The 6,910-nt window shown below is 43.9% G+C and overlaps 1 long non-coding RNA gene across 1 annotated transcript; it reads left to right on the top strand.

Moving 5' to 3' along the window:
• The first annotated feature begins 2,323 nt into the window (after positions 1-2,323).
• On the top strand, positions 2,324-6,403 carry LOC122430997. Its single transcript, XR_006266419.1, has 3 exons — positions 2,324-2,367; positions 2,755-2,794; positions 6,339-6,403. It is a non-coding gene; the product is annotated as an uncharacterized LOC122430997 (long non-coding RNA).
• The last annotated feature ends 507 nt before the right edge of the window (positions 6,404-6,910 follow it).

Genomic DNA, 6,910 nt, shown 5'->3' with positions numbered 1-6,910 from the left:
AATTCATCACATGTTAACATCAATAACACAATTTTTATTAAAAAAAATTTTCCAAAGCAAAGAAATTTTAATGAGTGGCATTGTTTTACCTGTTTACAACTCTGTCTAATGTGTGTTTAAAAGAAGATAGTTGAATTCTCGTGTTTGCTTCTGAATAAAATGTGTTGTGATGCGTTGTTCCCATTTCAATGTACAGAGAAAATTTGGTTTCACACAGATATGTAGTCATAAAGAGGAGAAGTATTTAACAGATAATCAGGGATTTTTTTTTTTACCCAAAAAATTGACAAGTAGTTGTTTCTTAAAGGTTAGCTGCAATGTGGAATCTGAAACCACATGGGTGAATTTCATGCTCAGATTATTAATAAAATCCAACAGTCAGTCATGCACTTGAGTGGATCTTCACCCCTGCGTGATTTAGTGACATCATTCCCTGGTCATTTGGAAAACAGTGACTCACTGAGCAATGAAAATAGTGACTTCCAAATGTTGACAGATTTCATTATACATGACAAAAAATCCCACAGTTGTTAACGACACCGCTGACTCCACTGGAAAAGTCTTTCAGGGTTAGGAAGTGGTCTAGTTTACAATGGCAGACACACAGTTTCCAAAATTATATTTTTGCTTGAAAGGTCATTTTATCATTGGCAACAAATGCTGTCAACTGCTTTCACTGAAGTGAGAGGCTCATTTTATTTATTTTTGAGAAATAAATTTACTATAGATTATTATAGGAAGTTAAATATCATTTCCTGTGTTACACAGTAAATCCTTGTTGCTTATCTATTTTTATGTATAGTACTGTCTATTAATCCTATACTCATTTACGTCTCTCCTCTTCCCTATTTCCTTTGATAATCCTAAATTTGTTTTCTAGTCTGTGAGTCTATTTGCTCTGTAAATTGATACACTTGTATTGATTTTTAGATTCCACATATGTGATATCATGTAATACTTGTCTTTGTCTGACTTGCTTCACTTAATATGATAATTTCTGGTCCATCTGTGTTGTTGCAAATGGCATTATTTCACTCTTTTTTATGGCTAATATTCCAATGTATACATGTACCACATTTTCTTTATCTATTCATCTGTTGATGGACACTTACATTTCTTCCCTGGCCTGGCTGTTGTAAACAGTGCTGCTATGAATAGTGGAGTACATATATTTTTTTTAATTAGAATTTTGTTTTTTCCACATGTATGCCCAGGAGTGGGGCTGCTAGATCACACAGTAGCTCTATTTTTAGTTTTTAAGGAAACTGCATACTGTTTTCCACAGCGGCTGCATCGATTTACATTCCCACCAACAGTGTAGGACGGCTCCTTTTTCCCCGTACCCTCTTCAGCATTTATGGTTTGTAGATTTTTTTGATGATGGGCATTCTGACCAGTGTGAGATGACATCTCATTATAGTTTTGACTTGCATTTCTCTCATAATTAGTGATTTTCTTTTTCATGTGCGTTTTGGCCATCCATATGGCTTTTGGAGATATGTCTACTCAGGTCTTCTGTCCATTTTGTGATCTGGTTGTTTTTTTAAAATACATTTTGAGTTGCATGAGCTGTTTGTATATTTTGGAAATGAACCCTTGTTGGTGGCATCATTTGCAAATATTTTCTCCTGGTCAGTAGGTGCCTTTTCATTTTGTTGATGGTTTCCTTTGCCATGCAAAAGCTTTTATATTTGATTAGGTCCTGTTTGTTTATTCTTTGGTTTTAATTCTTTTGACTTGGGAGATTGATTTAAGAAAATATTGTGGTAATTTATGTCAGATAATGTTTTGTCTATGCTCTCTTCTAGGATTTTTATGGTGTCATAGTTTATATTAATTCTTTAAACCATTTTGAGTTTATTTTTGGGTATGATGGGAGGGAGTGTTCTGAAAACATCACTCATTTTATCTTGTATGTCCCATAAGAGGTCTATAAATAAATATTTCTCATTTCCTATGATTATTAAATTTGATCAGAGTGTTCCAGGTTTTTTATCATGGGTGATGGAGGTCTGTGGAAATGAGGGTTTACAGTGCAATCCTGTCTAGTATGATTGTGGAAAAGAGATTCAGGAATCAAGTTCCTGGATGTTCCCCCACAAGAAGGACCTTGGCTGTCACTTATTGCCTTAGATTCTGCCCTTGGCTGTAAAACAAACTCTCATTAAGGTCATAACAGTTCTTCACCTGTGTTAGAGAGGAAAGGAAAGCAGACGAGTGTCCATCCCAGGCATTTGTCTGTGCTGACCCTGAATTAATAGTTTTAATTTAATTCATATGCCCAGAAACATTAAGTATGACGTGCTGTGCTGTGCTGTGCTAGGTCGCTTCTGACTATGAGACTCTATGAACTATATAGCCTGCGAGGTTTCTCCGTCCATGGGATTCTCCACACAAGAATACTGGAGTGCGTTGCCATGCCCTTCTCCAGGGAATCTTCCCGACCCATTGCACTCAGCTCTCTTAAGCCCCATGCATTGGCAGGTGAGTTCTTTACCACTAGCGGCACCTGGGAAGTTACCCATGTGAGTGAGTTTAAAATGCCAGGGGACTGGGAGGGACAAGGAGGGGACATCAGACCGACAGTTTCACCATCTTTCCTCTTCGAGATCCTATTAGTCAAGTTTTTCATCTGCAGCTGTAGGCAGCTGGGCTAGCCGACACCTCTCAGTCCTTCCAGATTTACAGCTGCTGCTGCTAAGTCACTTCAGTCGTGTCCGACTCTGTACGACCCCATAGACAGCAGCCCACCAGGCTCCTCTGTCCCTGGGATTCTCCAGGCAAGAACACTGGAGTGGGTTGCCATTTCCTTCTCCAATGCATGCATGCATGCTAAGTCGCTTCAGTTGTGTCCAATTCTGTGTGACCCCATGGACAGCAGCCCACCAGGCTCCTCTGTTCACAGAATTCCCTAGGCAAGAGTACTGGAGTGGGTTGCCATTTCCTTCTCCAAGATTTACAGCTAGCGATTCTGAAAGTTGCTGGTGGGGATCCAGGAAGAGACCCAGGCGACTTTACAAAAGTCGTCCTCACTGTCACCTCTAGAGGGTGCTCCAGCCCTCCCGACAGCCTTGAAAAATTAAGGCGCCAAGTTTTCAGCATTTCTAAAGTTTCTGGGAACTTCTGAGGTCTTTGGTGGGATGGGATTTCCTGACTAGGGGAGGAATATGAAGCTGAGTCAGTGACAGGGTAAGGAAAACTGACAACAGCAGTTCCATCTCAGGGAAGTTTTAATACAACAGGTAAACCGGTCTAGAGTGATTGAATTAAAGGAGGATCCAGATATGAAATGAACCTGGAGCTAAAGGCTAGCGCTGGGCAGGAGATTGGGGAGGGAGCAGAGAGGTGGAGATTCGCCACTGTTCTGAAATGATCACACTTATTGATGCAAGACTGCTCGGGGTGTTGCTAAAGCAGCAGCCAGCAAACAAGCCCGACCAGGGCTGGCTGTCAGTCATGTGGGAAGCCTGCCATCACAAAGCGTTAATGAGGGATAAGACGGACTAAGTTCAGACAGATGAGGACTAAGTTCAGACGGATGATAGTACTCGATAGTATGCAGCAGAGGTGGTAACTGGTCTGGGGATCATAAGATCCCCTGCAGGCGGCAGGCTAGAGGGATGAGCTGAGTTAGTAGGTGAAGAGGTGGGTTGACAGCAGTCTGGAGGGATGGAGGAATATGAGCTCTGGGGGATGTTGCCACGAAGGAGGTTCTGTTCTACACAACCTGGAAGGGATGGAGGACTATTGTCTTGAAAAATGGACAGGAGCTGATAATGGCTCTTTGATTGAGTAAGAGACAAGGCTGGAGTGGTTGGGAGGGGTCTGGTCATGTTAAGGAGAACTGAACTCAATCCTAAGGACACTGGAAACCATTAGACGGCTTTAGGGAAGGGAATCAGGCAAGATCTTTCCAGCTGGAGGGGCGAATGGATGGGAAGGTAGCAAGATTTCAGGGACACCGTCCGGGATGGCTGTCGTCACCTAGATGAGAGGTGATATGGACAGGAGTGTGGTGGAGAAAAGTGGAGGGAAGTGATCACACTGGGTTTTAGCAGAACTCTGTGGAGGGGGAGATTTCAAAAGTATACTTCATTGACGAACAAGCACAATTAGTACTGTTCTGTTCCCCTGAAGCAATACAGATAATATGCAAACATACTTGCTCCCAGGGGACCTCCTCCCCCCAGAATCAGATTGCCGCCTCTCTGTGGACGGGTAGCTGTAGAGAAGGAGCCCTGTATGCTTCACCACTCAAAAATCTTCACACTTTCGGCCTCATTAAGGAAAGAGATAAAACTGGTCTCTGGCCAGTAACCAGAGATCTGGATTCATGTATGGTGTCTGTGACCAGGAATGGTTGCACATAACTCTCAAGTCGGTTTAAGAAGCATTTTCTCTTCCTGTGGTCTGTGCCCCCGAGCCTTGACTTGGAAGGAGATCACTAGCTTCTTTCCCAGTGGGAGATGCTGGCTTTGCTGCTTCTGGCCAGGAGGCATCAGCAGCCTCAGAAAGGCTGCAGGGCCCTTGGAGGGCTGGGGACCAGGAGCTGTGCCGTGCGCGAGGGCCCGAGGTTGGGATTCTAATGAAGGGTTTTCCATCAGGCACTGAACATCCTGCCCACTGCATTTCTTCTTCTTTTTGTAATTTGACTGAGTGGGGTCTTGGTTGTGTCATGGGGATCTTTCACTGCAGCACACAGATTCTCTCTAGTTGTGGCACACAGGCTTAATTGCTCCCGTGGCATGTAGGATCTTAGTTCCCTGACCAGGGAACGAACCCGCCTGCCTTGCATTGCAATGCAGATTCTTCACCACTGGATCACCAGGCAAGTCTCTGCCCACTGCTTTTCTGCTGTGTAAGATTAGCTGGTTGGTGCTAGGAACAGCCACGGGCTGGGCCAGAGGGAATTTGGATTTGCTGGAGATGTGGTCCCTGGACCCCAAGGGGAGTGTGAGTGCACATCCTGTAAGTCCCAGCTCTGCACAGCCTCTGGCAAGTTCACAGGGTCCCCAGGTAGCCACAGAAGACTGCTCTGGTCTCCCTTGCCCTTTCGTTCTTCCCACATATCCCCTGTAATAGTGGATAGTGATGCCGAGGGAACAAGTGATCGGGTGCTGGTTCACCCTTAGACTCTTACAGAACTTGTGCAAAAACTCCTGAAAAGTTCTTAAAAAAAAAAAAATTTAATTGGAGTGTAGTGCTTTACAATTCTGTGTTAGTTTCCGCTGTACAGCCAAGTGAATCGGCTATATGTGTATATACATACACACACACATATATACATATATCCCCTCTGTTTTGGATTTCCTTCCCCTTTAGGTCACCACAGAGCACTGAGGAGAGTTTCCTGTGCTCTACGGTAGGTTCTCATTAGTTATGGATTTTATGCACAGTATCCATAGTGTATATATATGTCAATTCGAATCTCCCAATTCTCCCCAGACCCCTTTCCCACTTGGTGTCCATACATTCGTTCTCTACACCCATGTCTCTGTTTCTCCATTTGCAGACAGGTTCAGCTGTACTATTTTTCTAAGTTCCATATATATACATTAATGTACGACATTTGTTTTCCTCTTTCTGACATTTCACTTTGACATCTCTAGGACCACCCTGGAAAATTCTTACCATAATCTTCTCTGTATTATTCCACAAAATATTTTTTGAGTGTCTACTATGTGCCAGACAACGTTCTAGGTTCATGGATCACATCTGTCCATAAACTGAAGCTCCCCTGTGGCCCCTTCTCTGCAGTGGGAGATAGATTAAAAAAAAACCAAAAAACACTAAACACAATCCATTCAGGAGGTTTTTCTCTCCTGACTCAGGAGTGAGGGGGCCAGTGCCCCCACGTTCTCAGTGCTGGTCGTGAACCTGACCTCCTGGCAGACATGCTGTGTGGTCTCTGAGTGAGGAAGGTCCATTCTGATTATGATCTGGGGAGGCAGGGAGCAGGGTCAATGGTCAGATAAGTATTTTATGCATTATGTGAGCAAGTGAGTGAACTAGTGAAATAAAAAACGAAAACCCAGAGCCTGTCAAGCACAAGTTATAGTCTCCATTTCTAATCATTTAAAACGTTTATCCAGAAGCCCTTCAAATTTAGTCCAGATGTAGGTAGGTGGATGTCAGAGTCAGGATGATGACCCTAGATCAAGAAAGTGCTGCTTGGAAGCAAGGAAGGTGGGGGAGCCATCAGCTGAAGCCTGGCTTGATTATTACAGAATTGTGTGCCTGCTAAGTTGCTTCAGTCACGTCCAACTCTTTGTGTCCCTATCGACTGTAGCCCACCAGACTCCTCTGCCCGTGCGATTCTTCAGGCAAGGATACAGGAGTGGGTAGCCGTGCCCTCCTCCAGGGGATCTTCCTGATCCAGGGACCGAACCCCCATCTCCTGCGTTCCAGGTGGATTCTTCCCCCCTGAGCCAGTGGGGAAGCCCTGGTACAGGGTTGATGCCCCTTATATCTTTTTCCCCCATCAGAACATAGGGAGAAGCCTATAATTCTTCTGCCTGAGGGCTGGAACTGTAACTGACTAAAGGACAGACGTGCTTGAAAAATTCTCAAAAGCGTCAAATGAGCAGACAAAGGTCATGAGAATGCCACTGTTTCCTTCTGAGCTTCAGATGCGTGGGTGTCAGGATTTAGTCCATCACCTATGAAGTGGGAATTGGGGCAGTTATTAAGACTCTTCTGTGTTTGCTAATAATTATCATCTGATTCACAGTGGATCCTGCAGTGCTCCCACTTCCTTTAATTAATTTGTCATTAATTATTGGGGTGCTTTATTTTATAAGGGTGATGACTAAACCTGTTGGCAGGTCTAGAACTGCCCTGTTGGCACTTGACTGAAAAGGGTTTGGTCTCCCAGTTTAGCCCCATCCATTCAAGAGGATTCATCATTCTC

The sequence above is a fragment of the Cervus canadensis genome, chromosome 29 (genome assembly GCF_019320065.1).
Source record: "Cervus canadensis isolate Bull #8, Minnesota chromosome 29, ASM1932006v1, whole genome shotgun sequence".
Classification (NCBI taxonomy): Eukaryota; Metazoa; Chordata; class Mammalia; order Artiodactyla; family Cervidae; genus Cervus; species Cervus canadensis.
Note: the sequence above shows the minus strand (reverse complement) of the source record. Positions and strands in the feature narration are given on the sequence as shown.